This window comes from Hemiscyllium ocellatum, unplaced genomic scaffold (assembly GCF_020745735.1).
Source record: "Hemiscyllium ocellatum isolate sHemOce1 unplaced genomic scaffold, sHemOce1.pat.X.cur. scaffold_663_pat_ctg1, whole genome shotgun sequence".
In the NCBI taxonomy this organism is placed as follows: Eukaryota; Metazoa; Chordata; class Chondrichthyes; order Orectolobiformes; family Hemiscylliidae; genus Hemiscyllium; species Hemiscyllium ocellatum.
Window position 1 is genome coordinate 32,501 of NW_026869158.1, and position 26,422 is coordinate 58,922.

Genomic DNA, 26,422 nt, shown 5'->3' on the forward strand with positions numbered 1-26,422 from the left:
CCACCAGCACCTCTCACTGATGATTAGATTCCCTACAGTATGACAACAGGCCATTCGGCCCAACTAGTCCACCCCGACCCTCCAAAGAGTAACCCGCCCTGACCCATTCCCCTCTGACTAATGCACCCAACACTACGGGCAATTTCACGTGGCCAATTCATCTTTGGATTATGGGAGGAAACCGGAGCACCCGGAGGAAACCCACACAGACAGTCGCCCCCAAGGCTGGGATCGAACCTGTGAGGCAGCAGCACTACCCCACTGAGCCACCATGCCGCCCCCGAGTATGTTAACCTAACATGGTGACAGAACGTCTGAAAACAAACCTTGAAGCTCAGTGAGCTAAATTACAGACTTATCATCAATCTGAGCTCCAAACCCTCTCAAACATCCCTCGCGGAAAAGGTTTTCTAAGGTCACAGAGGGATCAATGTGAGGTGGAACAAACATGGGTCGGGCTGATACATTGTCATGGTTGGGCCTTGGATAGCGTTGTCGAACAGAGGGCCTTGAGGGATACAGAATTCTTCAATGCTTGTACCACAACAAGACGGGGTTTCAAAAAGACATTTCGCTTTCATTAGTCAGACCTTTGAGTCCTGAAGTCATGTTGAGGTTCTACAGGAATTTAGCCAGACTTCTCCTGGAGTAGATTCGATTCCCTACAGTGCGGAAACAGGCCCTTCGGCCCAACCAGTCCACACTGACCCGCCGAAGGGTAACTCACCCAGACCCATTCCCCTACGTTTACCTCTAACTCATGCACCTAACACTACGCGCAATTTAGCATGGCCAATCCATCCTAACCTACACATCCCTGGGCACTATGGGACAATTTAGCATGGCCAATCCACCCTAACCTGCACATCCCTGGGTACTATGGGACAATTTAGCATGGCCAATCCACCCTAACCTACACATCCCTGGACACTATGGGACAATTTAGCATGGCCAATCCACCCTAACCTGCACATCCCTGGGCACTATGGGACAATTTAGCATGGCCAATCCACCCTAACCTACACATCCCTGGGCACTATGGGACAATTTAGCATGGCCAATCCACCCTAACCTGCACATCTTTGGATTGTGGGAGGATTCTCCTTGACACTACTTGCCAAAGCTATCTCATGTCCCCTTTTTGCCTTCCTGACTTCCCTCTTCAGTATACTCCGACTGCCTTTGTACTCTTCTAAGGATTCACTCGATCTATCCTGTCTGTACCTGACATATGCTTCCTTCTTTTTCTGAACAAAACCCTCAATTTCTTTAAGGAGAAAGTGAGGACTGCAGATGCTGGAGCTCAGAGCTGAAAATGTGTTGCTGGAAAAGCGCAGCAGGTCAGGCAGCATCCAAGGAGCAGGAGAATCGACGTTTTGGGCATGAGCCCTTCTTCAGGAATTCCTTTATTCACTAAAATTTATTTACTATAATTTATTTTGCTATCAATTCTGTATCTTACAATCTTATACTCCTCCATAACCACCTGATAAAGGAGCAGCGCTCCGAAAGCTAGTGCTTCCAAATAAACCTGTTGGATGATAACCTGGTGTTGTGTGATTTTTTTTTACTTCGGTATTTTTATTGGAAAAAAAGGAAATTTTTAAACTTTTTTTTACAAAATTACAATGTTATACGAACAAGCATAAACACTAATATACATATATATATATATGTAATCTAATCTAATCTAATCTAATCATATATATATATATGTAATCTAATCTAATATATATAATAAATAATAACCAAAACACAAAAGATGCAGAAAAAAACACCCAACTAACTACTAATCTATCCTACAGACAGCCAAAACAAAAATAGGATAGTGTACATTACTTGCGAAAATTAACAGAATAATTAAATACATACTCTAAAAGGATTGACATCAAGACATAATAAAACTCCTATTTATATGAGATTCTCCCCCTGAGAGCCCCCGGACCAGCCAGAATGCCATTACAACAGCCAGACAAAAGCCCTTGACAATATGGTCGAAATATCTGTTGTCGGTATAGTTCAGAAAGGGCTGCCGTATTTTATAGAATAATTCGGTTTTTTGGTGCACCATATTTGGGAGGAAGTCAGGGGGGATATATTTATTCCATGATTAGAGTGCGCCAATTCGAGGGCCCTCGGCTCCCCAATTCACTCGGATATTTTTCCTTGTGCAGACAGAGAGAACGGAGAATAGTTTCCTCCCGTGCACATCCAGGGAGGGCAGGGTTTGTAAAGCCCAGGAGACGAGACGCTGGAGCCAATCCAATCTCCGCTCCCAAGATTTCTCTCAGGGCATTCGCTACTCTGTCCCAGTATTCCACGGATCCTGTCACATGTCCAGAAACAGTGCGGGAGACTTTAATTTTGCATTTAGGACACACTGAGGGTGTTCCTACCCTACAGAAGGAAATCGCCAGTCCTTATCGGGTCTGACTTGCACGTTATGAATACATACAGGAATGTGGATGCTGTTCAAATACCCACTGAAGTGGCTGAGGAAACTATTCAGTTTTCTTAAAGCCAGAATAAAAGGAAAGAAACAGGGCAAAAAATATTACTGAGGCAATCTGGGCAGGGGTTCCTCAGGGTATCCATCTCTTGCTGCTTCATCAATGACCCTCCCTCCATTAGAAGGGGGGGATGTTCGCTGAGGATTGCCCAGTGTTCAGCCCCATTCACGACTCCTCAGAGACTGAAGCAGTCTATATCCGAATGCAACAAGATCTGGACACCCCCAGGCTTGGGCTGGCAATTGGGAAGTAACATTCATACCACACAAATGCCAGGCTGTGACCATCACCAGTGAGAGACCACCTAAACCACCACCCCTTGGCATTCAATGGTGTTACCATCACTGAATCCTCCACTGTCAACATCCTGGGAGTTATCATGGACCACAAACTGAACTGTAATCTCCACACGCACCAACAAGAGCAGGTTAGAGGTTAGGAATGTTGTGGTGATTAACTCCACTCCTGACTCCTTACCATCTACCCGGCACAAGGCAGGAGGGTGAGGGAATACTCCCCACTTGCCCCTGGATGGGGGCAGCTCCAACAACACTCAAGAAGCTCGATACCATCTGGGGACAAAGCAGCCCCCTCTTGATTGGCACCACATCCCCTCCCTCCCTCCACCGACGCTCAGTAACAGCAGTGTGTACCATCCCCTCCCTCCCCCCACCGACGCTCAGTAACAGCAGTGTGTACCACCCCCTCCCTCCCCCACCGACGCTCAGTAACAGCAGTGTGTACCATCCCCTCCCTCCCCCCACCGACGCTCAGTAACAGCAGTATGTACCATCCCCTCCCTCCCCCCACCGACGCTCAGTAACAGCAGTGTGTACCATCCCCTCCATCCCCCCACCGACGCTCAGTAACGGCAGAGTGTACCATCTACAAGACGCACAGCAGAAATTCACCAAAGGTCCTCAGGCAGCACCTTCCAAACCCCCAACCACTTCCATCTCGAAGGATGAGGAGCAGCAGATACATGGGAATACCAGTTCCCCCCGCACCTTCCCCTCCATTCCCCATCCTGACTCGGAAATATATCTCCGTTCCTTCACTGTCGCTGGGTCAAAATCCTGGGATTCCCTCCCTAAGGGCATGTGAGTCAACCCACAGCAGGTGGACTGCAGCGGTTCAAGATGGCAGCTCACCCCCACCGGCTCCAGGGGCAACTAGGGACGGGGTAATAAATGCTGAGCCCAGCCAGCACCACCCACCTGCCACAAATGAATTCTTTAAAAAGCCAGCATTGAGTTCGGCACCAGATACAGCAACACTGCAAAAATCCTCCTTACTTTCGTCTGGGAGCTAGGGCTAAATCCAGGAGAGCTGTTTCACAGATTAGTCAACCAAACAGCCTGAGATAGACGCACTCACGCAATCAGACCTTCCAGACAATGTCCGCAGACACTGCCCTCACCATCCTTGGATAGGTCCTGTCCAGGCAGCGGGACAGTCCTAGCAGGTGTGCTGCCACAGTGGGATACAGTCAGAGGGAATTCTCCAGGGGAGTCCTCAAAGTAACCCCAGGACATCGGGTAAAACGTAGGTGAGGGAGCCTCCTGCTCTTCACCAGGCACCCGCGGCTGACGAAGCAGTATGTCACCGTATGGAACAACACGTGGAGGATGCAGTGTGGGAGCAATATCCTCCCCACCACCAGTGGCTCTGCTCCTGATTGAGCCTGTTGGGTCCTGTAGGCCATCGCTGCTGGACTGGGTCTACAGCAGGTGGTGAGGGACATGTGCTCAAACTCATCCTTACCCATCTGCAGATGGGTATCTGTCCATGATGGTATCAGTAAGGGGTGACCACCACACGCGCACACAAACCCCTCGTGCAGACAAACTCCCGCTTTCGCATTGAGATTACTCTCCATTGTAATTTGAGGCACGATCTCCCCCCCAGCCCATACTAAACCCCCGACAATTCGGGAAGCTTATTTTCCTTTCTTCTTTCTTGGGATGTGGGAATTGATGGCAAAGCCAGCGTTTGTTGGGCCTTCCCGCATCAGCTTGGAAGTGGACAGCTTACTTGGACGATGGGTGGTAATTCAAGATCGTGCCTCCAGGAGGCAGTGTGGGCCACCAACAGTAGTGGGAATTGGACACAACTTGCGAAGGTCATGGCCTCCCTACTCTGCCATGACCTTTGGATTTACTCTGGTTCAATGGAGAATGCACCAGGTATTCCTCACACTACAGAACGCCAAATAGCAGAAGCAGCAAGTGATGGACAGAGCTAAGCGACCGCATTGCCAACGGATCAGATCTAAGCTCTGTAAGTCCTGGCGCATCCAATCATGGAGGTTGGTGGATGATTAAACAACTCCCGGGTCCAGGAGGCTTCACACCTTTCCCCATCCTCCCTGAAGGAAGAGCCCAGCCCATCGGGGAAAAAGATAAGGCAGAAGCTTCCGCAGCGATCTTCAGCCCAAAGTGTCGAGTGGGTGATCCATCTCGGCCTCCTCCAGTAGGCCCCAGCATCACAGAGACCTGGCTTCAGCCAATTCCATTCACTCCACGTGATATCGAGAAATGGGTGGAGATACTGGACACTGGGAAGGCTGTGGGCCCTGACGACACTCTGGCTGGAGTCCTGAAGACCTGGGCTCCTGCACTTGCTGCTGTCCTCACCAAGCTGTTCCAGTTCAGTTCCAACCCTGGCATCTACCCGGGCAGAGTGGAAAATTGCCCGGGTATGCCCTGTCCATGAAAAGCAGGGCCAATCCAACCCGGCCAGTTACCGCCCCATCAGTCTACACTCGGTCATCGGGGAGTGATGGAAGGTGACATTAACAGGGCTATCAAACAGCACCCACTCAGCAATACCCTGCTCAGTGACGCCCAGTTTGGGGTCCCCCAGGGTCACGCGGCTCCTGACCTCATTACAGCCTTGGCTCAACCATGGACAAAAGAGCGGAATTCCAGAGGGGGAGGGGAGAGGGACAACCCTTGGCATCAAGGCTGCATTCGGCAGAGTGTGGCATCACGGAGCCCTGGCCAAACTGGGACCAGTGGGTATCGGGGGCACACTCTCTGCTGGTTGGGAGTTATACCGGGCACACAGAGGGAGGTGGTTGGTGGAGGGTCAGTCACCTCAGCTCCAGACCATCTCTGCGGGAGCTCCCTCAGGGGAGTGTCCCCGGCCCAACCATCTCCAACTGCTTCAGCAGTGACCTTCCATCCATCATAGGGTCAGAGGTGGGGATGGTCATTGAGGATTGGACATAGTTCAGCGGCATTCGCGAATGAATCAGTTCATGTTCATATCAAGCATGACCTCGACAATGTGCAGGCTCGAGCTGAAATTCTGTTTATTTATTTGTGCACCTTTGGGCAATGCTGGCTGTGCCAGCATTTATAACCCATCCCTTATGTGCCCCTTGAGAAGGTGGGGGTGAGCTCCCTTCTGTAATCACTGCAGTCCACTTGCTGTGGGTTGACCCATAATTCCAGGATTTTCCAGGATTACAGAACTGTAAAGGAACGATGGCAGATTTCCAAGTCAGGATGGAGAGTGGCTTGGAGAGGAACTTGCAGCTGGTGTTCTCAAGTATCTGTTGCCCTTGTCCTTCTAGAGGGAAGTGGTTGTGCTGTCTAAGGACTTTGGTGAATTTCGGCAGTGCATCTTATGGATAGTACACATTGCGCTACTGAGCGCCGGTGGTGGAGGGATTGAATTTTTTTTTTAGTTTAGATTACTTACAGTGTGGAAACAGGTCCTTCGGCCCAACAAGTCCACACCGACCCGCCGAAGTGCAACCCACCCATACCCCTACATTTACCCCTTACCTAACACTACGGACAATTTAGCATGGCCAATTCACCTGACCCGCACATCTTTGGACAGTGGGAGGAAACCGGAGCACCCGAGGAAACCCACGCAGACACGGGGAGAGCGTGCAAACTCCACACAGTCAGTCGCCTGAGGCGGGAATTGAACCCGGGTCTCTGGCGCTGTGAGGGAGCAGTGCTAACCACTGTAACACCGTGCCGCCCACAAATGTAGGCGTGGTAGATGTGGTGCCAATCAAATGGGTTGCTCTGTCCTGGATGGTGTTGAGCTTCTTGAGTGTTGTTGGAGCTGCCCCCATCCAGGCAAGTGGGGAGTATTCCATCACACTCCTGACTTGTGCCTTGTAGATGGTGGATAGATTTTGGGGTGTCAGGAAGTGAGTGACTCACTGCAGTATCCCTAATCTCTGACCTCCTCTTGTCACCACTGTGTTTATGTGGTGAGTCCAGTTGAGTTTCTGGTCAATGGTAACCCCAAGGATGTTGACAGTGGGGTATTCAGCGATGGTCATACCATTGAATGTCAAGGGGTGGTAGAGTGTCTCTTATTGGTGATGGTCATTGTCTGGCATTTGTGTGGTGTGTAACATTTTCACCACAATGATTCAAGGGTCCAATCTCACAGGATAAAGTTGGAAAGACCTATCATATTCTAACTGACTTCCCAATGACAGGATTGAGACACTGAAAGTCATACAGTAATTGAAGATCTTCAAGTCTGACTTGAGTTCAAATGGTAGTCAGTTAATAATCCTGAAATTTGGCTCTGTCAGCTGAATGCCTTTACAGCTGACTTTCTTGAAAATTAAAGCCAGAGTTCTACTTGTCTAGCTTACTAGAAAACACAGCAACTATAGTCTCGAGATTGTTGCTAGGGAATCTTCAGCACAAAGTGTCTTCCAAACCAAATTATCTAGCAACTAATATCTATCTTTCTCTCTTAAAAGCTTTGCTTGCCTACTTTCCTCAAAGTCATCTGAATCCTTCCAAAAAATCAGTAATCTTAAAAACAATTTCACTTTTTGATTTTACAATATAAAGAAGTCACCAATTAAACTTCAAATAACACAGAAACTCTCCAAATCTTTCCATCTCTTTTCTCTTTTAAAAGCTTTGTTTGTCTACTTTCCTCAAAGTCATCTGAATCTTTTACAAAAAATTGGTAAATCAAAAAAACTTCTACTTTTTGATTTTACAATTTAAAGAAGTCATCAATTAAACTTCATATAACTCAAGAACTCTCCAAATCTTTCCATCTCTTTGCTCTCTTAAAAGCCTTGCATACCTACTTTCCTCAAAGTTATCTGAATCTTTACAAAAAGTCAGTAATCCAAAAACACACTTTCACTTTTTGATGTTACAATTTAAAGACGCCATCAATTAAACTTCAGATAACACAAAATCTCTCCAGATCTTTCCATCTCTTTTCTCTCTTAAAAGCTTTGCTTACCTACTTTCCTCAGTCATCTGAACCTTCACAAAAAGTCAGTAATCCAAAAAAACCTTTCACTTTTTGACTTCACAATTTAAAGTAGTCACAAATTAAATCTCCTTCAACACCAAAGCTCTCAAAATCTTTCCGACTTTTGCAGGTTCCTTCACTTTGCTATTTTAAAGGATTGTGCTTGTCCAAAGTCTGTTATACACACTAACATTGACACTGTCGTTACAAATTTTATTCAAGAAATTCAGAATCAGTGTTTTAAACACTATCACAATCACTCTTATAGCCACTAGACTGTGTCAATCATTGGCATCATCAAATTTATAGACATTTTGGGATTGTTCTAAGACAACGACAGAGAATGTTTTTTTTCCTCCTAGAGCAGTCTGTCAGGATTGAGGGTAAGCTGTTGCCACTAAAGCTAAGTCCTGTGCACAACCTGCAAACTGCCACATACACGACATATGGAGCTTGGCTGTTGAGAGTTTGCTAACAACACTCCTGTATGTTCTGCAGCAGCTAATGTTACACATCAATATAATCCATCCATTCTGTAGACAGCGTTACTGTAATTGCCAAGGACAAGAACATTATTAGTCACTGTTTCTTACTACCATTTGTAAGGACAACGTGTTCAGTTTGTGATAATCATCGATGTAATCAATTTTACACAATCTGTAATAGCAGTCAATGTTTGAATTAGTTTTATTGTCACTGATACAAACATTTTGATGGACACATTATACTTACTGTTCTTGTCACTGCTAAAAGCACTGCTATAGATACTGGCATAACACTGACATAGAGACAACTAAAGGTACAAAAATAGGCACTGTTACAGACACAGCACAAGACACTGCCATAGACAATATAAACAACACAGACACAGACACAAACACTGATAGACACTTTTATTGATATTGTGACAGTCACTGATATTGTCACTGTTATTGACAGTTACAGACACTGTTATATCACTGATAGATAGTGCTATAATTGGTCATATAGATATGATATGGACACTGCTGTAGTCACTAATATAGAAAATGATACAAACATTGATATAAACACTGTCATAGACCCTGTTAGTCACTAATATAGAAACAGACATGATACAAACATTAAAATAGACAGCGTTATAGACACTGTTACAGAGAACAATCTAGTCCCTGATGTTGTCACTGAAACAGACATTAGTACAATCAATGTTATAGATATTGAAATAGACACCAACATATTCGCTGTTATGGAGATTAATATAGTGATTGACACGGACGTTACAATGGACACATAAATACTGTGATATACACTTCTACAGACATAGATAGAGATAGTGTTACAGTCACTGATACACACACTTATGGAAACTTTTATAGACAATCTTACAGACACTGTCATAGTCACATTTATAGACACTGTCACAGAAACTAGTATAGATATTAATAGAGTCACTTATATAGATGTTGAAACAGATGTTGTTACAGGTACTACTACAGTCACTGCTATAGTCACTGAGAAACAAAATGGAAAGGTGACGAACATAAACACTGCTTTAGATGTTGGTATGGCCACTGTTATAGATATTAACATAGACATTAAAATATACACTGTCATAGAGACTGCTACAGCCAGCAATATAATCACTGATAATGACATTAATATCGTCATTGTTTGGACACTGTTATATACTGTTACAGTCACTGATATATACTTTGATAGACATTATAACAGTGACAAATAATGTCTATAATAATCAATGACATAGACAATAATATAGTCCATGTAATAGATATTATCATATTCAATGAGGTATAGAAATAGATAGAAACAGAGTTAAAGACTGTTAAAATCATTGTTAGAGACAGTAATATAAACACTGCTCTATTCGCTGATCTCGCCACTGATATACTCACGGGTATAGATACTGATAAAGACATGGATACAGAAAATGATGTAGACCCGATTACAGATACTGTTATGGATGCTGTTATAGTCTGTGTTATAGATACTGACAGACACAAAGATATAGGCACCATTACAGACACTAATGCAAAAACTGATACAGACAATAATGTAGACAATGTTCCAATTCCTGTGAAAGTCACTTACACAGACACTGATGTGGACAAATAAAACAGTTATATTGAGACTGTTGAAGGCACCATTAAGATCAATATTATACACGGATACAGTCACTGACAGCAACTGATACAAACATTGTAAAACCAAAGTTATGGAGACTAAAGTACAAGGTGATATATTCACTGCAACACACATTGATATCGTCACTGATAAAGACACTCTCACAGGTACTGTTGTAGGTTCCGTATAGACACTGATATAGAGGTAGATATAGACACAGCTTTAGATGCTGTTCCACACCCCGATAGAGATGCTGTTATACACACTGATATAGATGCTGTTATAGAAACTGACATAGATGCACTTATAGACACTGATATGCATGCTGTTATACACACTGATATAGATGCTGTCATAGACATGGATATACATGCTATTATAGACACTGATATAGATGCTGTTATAGACACTGACATAGATGCTGTCATAGACACGGATATACATGCTATTATACACACTGATATAGATGCTGTAATAAACAATTATATAGATGCTGTTATACACACTCATCTATATCAGTGTCTATAACTGCATCTATATGATGTTATACACACTTACGTAGATGCTGTTATAGACACTGATATAGATGCTGTTATAGACACTGATATAGATGCTGTTACACATAATCATATAGATGCTGTTATAGACACGGATATAGGTGCTGTTATACACACTGATATAGATGCTGTTATATACACTGATATAGATGCTGTTATAGACACTGATAACGATAGTGTTGGAGACACTGATATAGATGCTATTATACATAATGATATACATGCTGTTATGCACACTGACATAGATGTTGATATACACACTGATATAGATGATGTTACTGATATAGATGCTGTTATAGAGACTGATATAGATGCAGTTATAGACACGGATACAGATGCTGTTAGACACACTGATATAGATGCAGTGAAAGACACTGATATAGATGCAGTGATAGACACTGATATAGATGCTATTATAGACACTGATATAGATGATGTTACTGATATAGATGCTGTTATAGAGACTGATATAGATGCAGTTATAGACACGGATACAGATGCTGTTAGACACACTGATATAGATGCTGTTATATACACTGATATAGATGCAGTTATAGACACTGATATAGATGCTGTTGTACACACTGATATAGATGCGGTCATACATATTAATATAGATGTCGTTACAGACACTGATATAGATATGGTTATACACACTGATATAGATGCTATTATAGACACTGATATAGATGCGGTCATACATATTAATATAGATGCAGTTATAGACACTGATATGGATATGGTTATATACACTGATATAGATGCTGTTATACACACTGATATAGATGCTGTCATAGACACTGATATAGATGCTGCTATACACACTGATATAGATGCTGTTATACACACTGATATAGATGCAGTTATAGACACTGATATAGATGCTGTCATAGACACTGATATAGATGCTATTATAGACACTGACATAGATGCTGTTATACATACTGATATAGATGCTATTATAGACACTGATATAGATGCGGTCATACATACTAATATAGATGTAGTTATAGACACTGATATAGATATGGTTGTACACACTGATATCGATGCTGTTATAGACACTGATATAGATGCTGTTATACATTTTCATGTTTGAAGCAGTTGTAGACACTGATATAGATCCAGTTATACACACTGATATAGATGCTGTTATATGCTGTTATAGACACTGATATAGATGCTATTATAGACACTGATATAGATGCTGCAATACACACTGATATAGATGCAGCGATAGACACTGATATATTTGCGGATATAGACACGATACAGATGCTGTTATACACACTGATATAGATGCTGTTATATACACTGATATAGATGTAGTTATAGACGCTGATATAGATGCTGTTATAGACACTGATATTGATGCTGTTATATACACTGATATAGATGCTGTTATATACACTGATATAGATGTAGTTATAGACACTGATATTGATGCTGTTATACACACTGATATAGATGCTGTTATATACACTGATATAGATGTAGTTATAGACACTGATATAGATACTGTTATACACACTGATATAGATGCTGTTATATACACTGATATAGATGTAGTTTTAGACACACTGATATAGATGCTGTTATACACACTGATATAGATGCTGTTATAGACACTGATATAGATGCTGTTATACATACTGATATAGATGCAGTTAAAGACACTGATATAGATGCGGTCATACATATTAATATAGATGTAGTTATAGACACTGATATAGATGTAGTTATAGACACTGATATAGATGCTGTTATAGACACTGAGATAGATGCTGTTATAGACTCTGATATAGATGCAGTTATACACACTGATATAGATGCTGTTATATACACTGATATAGATGTAGTTATAGACGCTGATATAGATGCTGTTATAGACACTGATATTGATGCTGTTATACACACTGATATAGATGCTGTTATAGACACTGATATAGATGTAGTTATAGACACTGATATAGATACTGTTATACACACTGATATAGATGCTGTTATATACACTGATATAGATGTAGTTATAGACGCTGATATAGATACTGTTATACACACTGATATAGATGCTGTTATATACACTGATATAGATGTAGTTATATACACTGATATAGATGCTGTTATAGACAGTGATATAGATGCTGTTATAGACACTGACATAGATGCTGTTATACATACTGATATAGATGCGGTTAAAGACACTGATATAGATGCAGTGATAGACACTGATATAGATGCAGTGATAGACACTGATATATTTGCGGATATAGACACGATATAGATGCTGTTATAGACACTGATATAGATGCTGTTATAGACAGTGATATAGATGCTGTTATAGACACTGACATAGATGCTGTTATACATACTGATATAGATGCGGTTAAAGACACTGATATAGATGCGGTCATACATATTAATATAGATGTAGTTATAGACACTGATATAGATGTAGTTATATACACTGATATAGATGCTGTTATAGACACTGATATAGATGCTGTTATAGACACTGAGATAGAAGCTGTTACAGACACTGATATAGATGCAGTTATACACACTGATATAGATGCAGTGATAGACACTGATATAGATGCAGTGATAGACACTGATATATTTGCGAATATAGACACGATATAGATGCTGTTATAGACACTGATATAGATGCTGTTGTACACATTATATCAGTATGTATAACAGTATCTATATCAGATGCAGTTATAGACACGGATACAGATGCTGTTAGACACACTGATATAGATGCTGTGATAGACACTGATATAGTTGCTGTTATAGACACTGATATAAATGCTGTTGTACACACTGATATAGTTGCTGTTACACACACTGATATGGATGAAGTTATAGACACTGATAAAGATGCTGTTATACATTTTCATGTAGATGCAGTTGTAGACACTGATATAGATCCAGTTATACACACTGATATAGATCCTGTTATACACACTAATATAGATGCTGTTATACACACTGATATAGATGCTGTTATAGACACTGATATAGATGTAGTTATAGACACTGATATAGATACTGTTATACACACTTATATAGATGCTGTTGTACACACTGATATAGATGTAATTATAAACACTGATATAGATATGGTTATACACACTGATATAGATGCTGTTATACACACTGATATAGATGCTGTTATAGACAGTGATATAGATGCTGCTATACACACTGATATAGATGCAGTTATACGCACTGATATACATGCTGTGATAGACACTGATATATTTGCGGATATAGACACTGATATAGATACTGTTATACACACTGATATGGATGTAGTTATAGACACTGATATAGATATGGTTATACACACTGATATAGATGCTGTTGTACACACTGATATAGATGTAGTTATAGACACTGATATAGATGCTGTTATAGACACTGACATAGATGCTGTTGTACATACTGATATAGATGCTATTATAGACACTGATATAGATGCGGTCATACATATTAATATAGATGTAGTTATAGACACTGATATAGATATGGTTATACACACTGATATAGATGCTGTTATATACACTGATATAGATTCAGTTATACATACTGATATAGATGCTATTATACACACTGATGTCGATGCTGTGATAGGCACTGATATAGATCCTGTTATACACACAGATATAGATGCAGTTATCCACACTGATATAGATGCTGTTATATACACTGATATAGATGCTGTTATATACACTAATATAGATGTAGTTATAGACACTGATATAGATACTGTTATACACACTGATATAGATGCTGTTATACACACTGATATAGATGCTATTATAGACACTGATATAGATGCTGTTATATACACTAATATAGATGTAGTTATACACACTGATATAGATGCTGTTATACACACTGATATAGATACTCTTATAAACACTGATAGAGATGCTGTTATACACACTGATATAGATGCTGTTATACACACTGATATAGATACTGTTATACACACTGATATAGATGCAGTTATATACACTGATATAGATGTAGTTATAAACACTGATATAGATGCTATTATAGACACTGATATAGATGCTGTTATACACACTGATATAGATGCGGTCATACATATTCATGTAGATGTAGTTATAGACACTGATATAGATACTGTTATACACACTGATATAGATGCAGTTATATACACTGATATAGATGTAGTTATAGACACTGATATAGATGCTGTTATATACACTTATATAGATGCGATTATAGACACTGATATAGATGCTGTTATATACACTTATATAGATGCTATTATAGACACTGATATAGATGCTGTTATGGACACTGATATAGATGCTGTTATACACACTGATATAGATGCTGTTATACACACTGATATAGATGCAGTTACATACACTGATATAGATGTAGTTATAGACACTGATATAGATGCTGTTATAGACTCTGATATACATGTAGTTATAGATACAGATATAGATGCTGTTAAACACACTGATATAGATGCTGTTATAGACTCTGATATACATGTAGTTATACACACTGATATAGATGCTGTTATAGACACTGATATAGATGCAGTTATAGACACTGATATGGATACTGCCATAGACACTGAAATCGATGCTGTAATGGACACTGATATAGATTCTGTTGAGCACACTGATATAGTTACTATTGTAGACACGGATTCAGATCCTGTTATACACACTGATATAGATGCAGAGATAGACACTGATATAGATGCAGTGATAGACACTGATATAGATGCTGTTATACCCACAGATATAGATGCAGTTATGGACACTGATATATATATGCTGTTATATAGACACTGATATAAATGCTGCTGTATACACTAATATAGATGCTGTTATACACACTGATATAGATGCTGTAATACACACTGATACAGATACGGTTCCACACACTAATATAGATGCTGTTGTATACACTGATATAGATGCGGTCATACATATTCATATAGATGTAGTTATAGACACTGATATAGATGTAGTTATAGACACTAATATAGATATGGTTATACACACTGATATAGATGCTGTTATATACACTGATATAGATGCTATTGTAGACACTGATATAGATGCTGATATAAACACTGATATAGATCCAGTTATACACACTGATATAGATGCAGTTATCCACACTGATAAAGATGCTGCTATACACACTGATATAGATGCTGTTATACAAACTGATATCGATGCAGTTATATACACTGATATAGATGCTATTATAGACATTGATATAGATGCTGTTATAGACACTGATATAGATGCTGCTATACACACTGATATAGATGCTGTTATATACACTGATATAGATGCTATTATAGACACTGATATAGATGCTGTTATAGACAGTGATATAGATGCTGCTATACACACTGATATAGATGCAGCGATAGACACTGATATATTTGCGGATATAGACACTGATATAGATGCTGTTATATACACTGATATAGATGCAGTTATAGACACGGATACAGATGCTGTTAGACACACTGATATAGATGCTGTGATAGACACTGATATAGTTGCTGTTATAGACACTTATATAGAAACTGTTATACACAATGATATAGATGTTGTTATACACACTGATATGGATACTGTTAGAGACACTGATATAGATGCTGCTATACACACTGATAGAGATGCTGTTACACACACTGATATAGATCCTGTTATACACACTAATATAGATCCTGTTATACACACTGATATAGATGCAGTTATAGACACTGATATAGATGCTGTTATACACACTGATATAGATGCTGTTATACACACTGATATAGATGCTGTTATAGACACTGATATAGATACTGTTAAATACACTGATATAGATGCTGTTATGGACACTGATATAGATGCTGTTATACACACTAATATAGATGCAGTTATATACACTGATATAGATGTAGTTATAGACACTGATATAGATGCTGTTATAGACTCTGATATACATGTAGTTATAGACACTGATATAGATGCTGTTATAGACACTGATATAGATGCTATTATAGACTCTGATATACATGTAGTTATAGACTCTGATATACATGTATTTATACACACTGATATAGATGCAGTTATAGACACTGATATGGATACTGCCATAGACACTGAAATCGATGCTGTAATGGACACTGGTATAGATTCTGTTGAGCACACTGATATAGTTACTATTGTAGACACGGATTCAGATGCTGTTATGCACACTGATATAGATGCTGTTATATACACTGATATAGTTGCTGCTTTAGACACTGATATAGATGCTGTTATACATATTCATATAGATGCAGTTATAGACACTGATATAGATGCTGTTATACACACAGATACAGATGCAGTTATGGACACTGATATAGATGCTGTTATAGACACTGATATAGATGCAGTGATAGACACTGATATAGTTGCTGCTTTAGACATTGATATAGATGCTGTTATACATATTCATATAGATGCAGTTATAGACACTGATATAGATGCTGTTATACACACAGATACAGATGCAGTTATGGACACTGATATATACATGCTGTTATATAGACACTGATATAAATGCTGCTGTATACACTAATATAGATGCTGTTATACACACTGATATAGATGCGGTTATACACACTGATACAGATATGGTTCCACACACTAATATAGATGCTGTTGTATACACTGATATAGATGCGGTCATACATATTCATGTAGATGTAGTTATAGACACTGATATAGATACGGTTATACACACTGATATAGATGCAGTTATATACACTGATATAGATGCAGTTATAGACACTGATATAGATATGGTTATACACACTGATATAGATGCTGTTATATACACTGATATAGATGCTATTATAGACACTGATATAGATGCTGTTATAGACAGTGATATAGATGCTGTTATAGACACTGATATAGATGCAGTTATATACACTGATATAGATCCAGTTATACACACTGATATAGATGCAGTTATCCACACTGATATAGATGCTGCTATACACACTGATATAGATGCTATTATAGACACTGATATAGATGCTGTTATAAACACTGATATAGATGCTGCTATACACACTGATATAGATGCTGTTATATACACTGATATAGATGTAGTTATAGACACTGATATAGATGTAGTTATAGACACTGATATAGATACTGTTATACACACTGATATAGATGCTGTTGTACACACTGATATAGATGTAGTTATAAACACTGATATAGATATGGTTATACACACTGATATAGATGCTGTTATATACACTGATATAGATGCTATTATAGACACTGATATAGATGCTGTTATAGACAGTGATATAGATGCTGTTATAGACACTGATATAGATGCAGTTATATACACTGATATAGATGCTATTATAGACACTGATATAGATGCTGTTATAGACACTGATATAGATGCTGCTATACACACTGATATAGATGCTGTTATATACACTGATATATTTGCGGATATAGACACTGATATAGATGCTGTTATAGACAGTGATATAGATGCTGCTATACACACTGATATAGATGCAGCGATAGACACTGATATATTTGCGGATATAGACACTGATATAGATGCTGTTATATACACTGATATAGATGCAGTTATAGACACGGATACAGATGCTGTTAGACACACTGATATAGATGCTGTGATAGACACTGATATAGTTGCTGTTATAGACACTGATATAGAAACTGTTACACACAATGATATAGGTGCTGTTATACACACTGATATAGAAGTTGTTATGCACACTGATATGGATACTGTTAGAGACACTGATATAGATGCTGCCATACACACTGATGTAGATGCTGTTATAGACACTGATATAGATGCTGTTATACACACTGATATAGATGCTGTTATACACACTGATATAGATCCTGTTATACACACTAATATAGATCCTGTTATACACACTGATATAGATGCAGTTATAGACACTGATATTGATACTGTTAAATACACTGATATAGATGCTGTTATACACACTGATATAGATGCTGTTATAGACACTGATATAGATACTGTTAGACACACTGATATAGATGCAGTGATAGACACTGATATAGATGCAGTTATACATACTGATATAGATGCAGTTACACACACTGATATAGATGCTGTTATACACACTGATATAGATGCAGTTATAGACACTGATATAGATATGGTTATACACACTGATATAGATGCTGTTATACACACTGATATAGATGCAGTTATAGACACTGATATAGATATGGTTATACACACTGATATAGATGCTGTTATATACACTGATATAGATGCTGTTATAGACACTGATATAGATGCATTTATAGACACTGATATAGATGCTGTTATAGACACTGATATAGATGCAGCGATAGACACTGATATATTTGCGGATATAGACACTGATATAGATGCTGTTATACACACTGATATAGATGCTGTTAAATACACTGATATAGATGTAGTTATAGACACTGGTATAGATACTGTTATACACACTGATATAGATGCTGTTGTACACACTGATATAGATGTAGTTATAAACACTGATATAGATATGGTTATACACACTGATATAGATGCTGATATAGATGCTGTTATATACACTGATATAGATGCAGTTATAGACACTGATATTGATACTGTTAAATACACTGATATAGATGCTGTTATACACACTGATATAGATGCTGTTATAGACACTGATATAGATACTGTTAGACACACTGATATAGATGCTGTTATAGACACTGATATAGATGCAGTTATACATACTGATATAGATGCAGTTACACACACTGATATAGATGCTGTTATACACACTGATATAGATGCAGTTATAGACATTGATATAGATATGGTTATACACACTGATATAGATGCTGTTATATACACTGATATAGATGCTGTTATAGACACTGATATAGATGCATTTATAGACACTGATATAGATGCTGTTATAGACACTGATATAGATGCAGCGATAGACACTGATATATTTGCGGATATAGACACTGATATAGATGCTGTTATACACACTGATATAGATGCTGTTAAATACACTGATATAGATGTAGTTATAGACACTGATATAGATACTGTTATACACACTGATATAGATGCTGTTGTACACACTGATATAGATGTAGTTATAAACACTGATATAGATATGGTTATACACACTGATATAGATGCTGTTGTACACACTGATATAGATATGGTTATACACACTGATATAGATGCTGATATAGATGCTGTTATATACACTGATATAGATGCAGTTATAGACACTGATATAGATGCTATTATAGACAGTGATATAGATGCTGCTATACACACTGATATAGATGCTGTTATGTACACTGATATAGATGCTGTTATAGACACTGATATAGATGTAGTTATAGACACTGATATAGATATGGTTATACACACTGATATAGATGCTGTTATAGACACTGATATAGATGCTGCTTTAGACACTGATATAGATGCTGTTATACATATTCATATAGATGCAGTTATAGACACTGATATAGATGCTGTTATACACACAGATACAGATGCAGTTATGGACACTGATATATATATGCTGTTATATAGACACTGATATAAATGCTGCTGTACACACTAATATAGATGCTGTTATACACACTGATATAGATGCGGTTATACACACTGATACAGATATGGTTCCACACACTAATATAGATGCTGTTGTATACACTGACATAGATGCGGTCATACATATTCATGTAGATGTAGTTATAGACACTGATATAGATATGGTTATACACACTGATATAGATGCTGTTATATACACTGATATAGATGCTATTATAGACACTGATATAGATGCTGTTATAGACAGTGATATAGATGCTGTTATAGACACTGATATAGATGCAGTTATATACACTGATATAGATCCAGTTATACACACTGATATAGATGCAGTTATCCACACTGATATAGATGCTATTATAGACACTGATATAGATGCTGTTATAGACAGTGATATAGATGCTGTTATAGACACTGATATAGATGCAGTTATATACACTGATATAGATCCAGTTATACACACTGATATAGATGCAGTTATCCACACTGATATAGATGCTGCTATACACACTGATATAGATGCTATTATAGACACTGATATAGATGCTGTTATAAACACTGATATAGATGCTGCTATACACACTGATATAGATGCTGTTCTATATCAGTGTATATATGTAGTTATAGACACTGATATAGATGTAGTTATAGACACTGATATAGATACTGTTATACACACTGATATAGATGCTGTTGTACACACTGATATAGATATGGTAATACACACTGATATAGATGCTGGTATATACACTGATATAGATGCTATTATAGACACTGATATTGATGCTGTTATACACACTGATATAGATCCAGTTATACACACTGATATAGATGCAGTTATCCACACTGATATAGATGCTATTATAGACACTGATATAGATGCTGCTATACACACTGATATAGATGCTGTTATATACACTGATATATTTGCGGATATAGACACTGATATAGATGCTGTTATAGACACTGATATAGATGTAGTTATAGACACTGATATAGATATGGTTATACACACTGATATAGATGCTGTTATAGACACTGATATAGATGCTGCTTTAGACACTGATATAGATGCTGTTATACATATTCATATAGATGCAGTTATAGACACTGATATAGATGCTGTTATACACACAGATACAGATGCAGTTATGGACACTGATATATATATGCTGTTATATAGACACTGATATAAATGCTGCTGTACACACTAATATAGATGCTGTTATACACACTGATATAGATGCGGTTATACACACTGATACAGATATGGTTCCACACACTAATATAGATGCTGTTGTATACACTGACATAGATGCGGTCATACATATTCATGTAGATGTAGTTATAGACACTGATATAGATACGGTTATACACACTGATATAGATGCTGTTGTACACACTGATATAGATGCGGTCATACATATTCATGTAGATGTAGTTATAGACACTGATATAGATACTGTTATACACACTGATATAGATGCAGTTATATACACTGATATAGATGTAGTTATAGACACTGATATAGATGCTGTTATATACACTTATATAGATGCTATTATAGACACTGATATAGATGCTGTTATGGACACTGATATAGATGCTGTTATACACACTGATATAGATGCTGTTATACACACTGATATAGATGCAGTTACATACACTGATATAGATGTAGTTATAGACACTGATATAGATGCTGTTATAGACTCTGATATACATGTAGTTATAGATACAGATATAGATGCTGTTAAACACACTGATATAGATGCTGTTATAGACTCTGATATACATGTAGTTATACACACTGATATAGATGCTGTTATAGACACTGATATAGATGCAGTTATAGACACTGATATGGATACTGCCATAGACACTGAAATCGATGCTGTAATGGACACTGATATAGATTCTGTTGAGCACACTGATATAGTTACTATTGTAGACACGGATTCAGATCCTGTTATACACACTGATATAGATGCAGAGATAGACACTGATATAGATGCAGTGATAGACACTGATATAGATGCTGTTATACCCACAGATATAGATGCAGTTATGGACACTGATATATATATGCTGTTATATAGACACTGATATAAATGCTGCTGTATACACTAATATAGATGCTGTTATACACACTGATATAGATGCTGTTATACACACTGATACAGATACGGTTCCACACACTAATATAGATGCTGTTGTATACACTGATATAGATGCGGTCATACATATTCATATAGATGTAGTTATAGACACTGATATAGATGTAGTTATAGACACTAATATAGATATGGTTATACACACTGATATAGATGCTGTTATATACACTGATATAGATGCTATTGTAGACACTGATATAGATGCTGATATACACACTGATATAGATCCAGTTATACACACTGATATAGATGCAGTTATCCACACTGATAAAGATGCTGCTATACACACTGATATAGATGCTGTTATACAAACTGATATCGATGCAGTTATATACACTGATATAGATGCTATTATAGACATTGATATAGATGCTGTTATAGACACTGATATAGATGCTGCTATACACACTGATATAGATGCTGTTATATACACTGATATAGATGCTATTATAGACACTGATATAGATGCTGTTATAGACAGTGATATAAATGCTGCTATACACACTGATATAGATGCAGCGATAGACACTGATATATTTGCGGATATAGACACTGATATAGATGCTGTTATATACACTGATATAGATGCAGTTATAGACACGGATACAGATGCTGTTAGACACACTGATATAGATGCTGTGATAGACACTGATATAGTTGCTGTTATAGACACTTATATAGAAACTGTTATACACAATGATATAGATGTTGTTATACACACTGATATGGATACTGTTAGAGACACTGATATAGATGCTGCTATACACACTGATAGAGATGCTGTTATACACACTGATATAGATCCTGTTATACACACTAATATAGATCCTGTTATACACACTGATATAGATGCAGTTATAGACACTGATATAGATGCTGTTATACACACTGATATAGATGCTGTTATACACACTGATATAGATGCTGTTATAGACACTGATATAGATACTGTTAAATACACTGATATAGATGCTGTTATGGACACTGATATAGATGCTGTTATACACACTAATATAGATGCAGTTATAGACACTGATATAGATGCTGTTATACACACTGATATAGATGCTGTTATAGACACTGATATAGATGCTGCTTTAGACACTGATATAGATGCTGTTATACATATTCATATAGATGCAGTTATAGACACTGATATAGATGCTGTTATACACACAGATACAGATGCAGTTATATACACTGATATAGATGTAGTTATAGACACTGATATAGATGCTGTTATAGACTCTGATATACATGTAGTTATAGACACTGATATAGATGCTGTTATAGACACTGATATAGATGCTATTATAGACTCTGATATACATGTAGTTATAGACTCTGATATACATGTATTTATACACACTGATATAGATGCAGTTATAGACACTGATATGGATACTGCCATAGACACTGAAATCGATGCTGTAATGGACACTGGTATAGATTCTGTTGAGCACACTGATATAGTTACTATTGTAGACACGGATTCAGATGCTGTTATGCACACTGATATAGATGCTGTTATATACACTGATATAGTTGCTGCTTTAGACAATGATATAGATGCTGTTATACATATTCATATAGATGCAGTTATAGACACTGATATAGATGCTGTTATACACACAGATACAGATGCAGTTATGGACACTGATATAGATGCTGTTATAGACACTGATATAGATGCAGTGATAGACACTGATATAGTTGCTGCTTTAGACACTGATATAGATGCTGTTATACATATTCATATAGATGCAGTTATAGACACTGATATAGATGCTGTTATACACACAGATACAGATGCAGTTATGGACACTGATATATAAATGCTGTTATATAGACACTGATATAAATGCTGCTGTATACACTAATATAGATGCTGTTATACACACTGATATAGATGCGGTTATACACACTGATACAGATATGGTTCCACACACTAATATAGATGCTGTTGTATACACTGATATAGATGCGGTCATACATATTCATGTAGATGTAGTTATAGACACTGATATAGATACGGTTATACACACTGATATAGATGCAGTTATATACACTGATATAGATGCAGTTATAGACACTGATATAGATATGGTTATACACACTGATATAGATGCTGTTATATACACTGATATAGATGCTATTATAGACACTGATATAGATGCTGTTATAGACACTGATATAGATGCAGTTATATACACTGATATAGATCCAGTTATACACACTGATATAGATGCAGTTATCCACACTGATATAGATGCTATTATAGACACTGATATAGATGCTGTTATAGACACTGATATAGATGCTGTTATAGACACTGATATAGATGCAGTTATATACACTGATATAGATCCAGTTATACACACTGATATAGATGCAGTTATCCACACTGATATAGATGCTGCTATACACACTGATATAGATGCTATTATAGACACTGATATAGATTCTGTTATAAACACTGATATAGATGCTGCTATACACACTGATATAGATGCTGTTCTATATCAGTGTATATATGTAGTTATAGACACTGATATAGATGTAGTTATAGACACTGATATAGATACTGTTATACACACTGATATAGATGCTGTTGTACACACTGATATAGATATGGTAATACACACTGATATAGATGCTGGTATATACACTGATATAGATGCTATTATAGACACTGATATAGAAGCTGTTATAGACAGTGATATAGATGCTGTTATAGACACTGATATAGATGCAGTTATATACACTGATATAGATGCTATTATAGACACTGATATTGATGCTGTTATACACACTGATATAGATCCAGTTATACACACTGATATAGATGCAGTTATCCACACTGATATAGATGCTATTATAGACACTGATATAGATGCTGCTATACACACTGATATAGATGCTGTTATATACACTGATATATTTGCGGATATAGACACTGATATAGATGCTGTTATAGACAGTGATATAGATGCTGCTATACACACTGATATAGATGCAGCGATAGACACTGATATATTTGCGGATATAGACACTGATACAGATGCTGTTAGACACACTGATATAGATGCTGTGATAGACACTGATATAGTTGCTGTTATAGACACTGATATAGAAACTGTTACACACAATGATATAGGTGCTGTTATACACACTGATATAGAAGTTGTTATGCACACTGATATGGATACTGTTAGAGACACTGATATAGATGCTGCTATACACACTGATGTAGATGCTGTTATAGACACTGATATAGATGCTGTTATACACACTGATATAGATGCTGTTATACACACTGATATAGATCCTGTTATACACACTAATATAGATCCTGTTATACACACTGATATAGATGCAGTTATAGACACTGATATTGATACTGTTAAATACACTGATATAGATGCTGTTATACACACTGATATAGATGCTGTTATAGACACTGATATAGATACTGTTAGACACACTGATATAGATGCTGTTATAGACACTGATATAGATGCAGTTATACATACTGATATAGATGCAGTTACACACACTGATATAGATGCTGTTATACACACTGATATAGATGCAGTTATAGACACTGATATAGATATGGTTATACACACTGATATAGATGCTGTTATAGACACTGATATAGATGCAGCGATAGACACTGATATATTTGCGGATATAGACACTGATATAGATGCTGTTATACACACTGATATAGATGCTGTTAAATACACTGATATAGATGTAGTTATAGACACTGATATAGATACTGTTATACACACTGATATAGATGCTGTTGTACACACTGATATAGATGTAGTTATACACACTGATATAGATGCTGATATAGATGCTGTTATATACACTGATATAGATGCAGTTATAGACACTGATATAGATGCTATTATAGACAGTGATATAGATGCTGTTATACATATTCATATAGATGCAGTTATAGACACTGATATAGATGCAGTGATAGACACTGATATAGTTGCTGCTTTAGACACTGATATAGATGCTGTTATACATATTCATATAGATGCAGTTATAGACACTGATATAGATGCTGTTATACACACAGATA

The 26,422-nt window shown here is 37.6% G+C and overlaps 1 protein-coding gene across 1 annotated transcript in view; it reads right to left on the reverse strand.

Annotated features, from left to right (window-relative positions):
* Positions 1-26,422, reverse strand: part of LOC132814077 (ETS domain-containing transcription factor ERF-like) — a 209,293-nt gene that overhangs the window by 13,536 nt on the left and 169,335 nt on the right. The gene's annotated exons all lie outside the window — the stretch shown is intronic.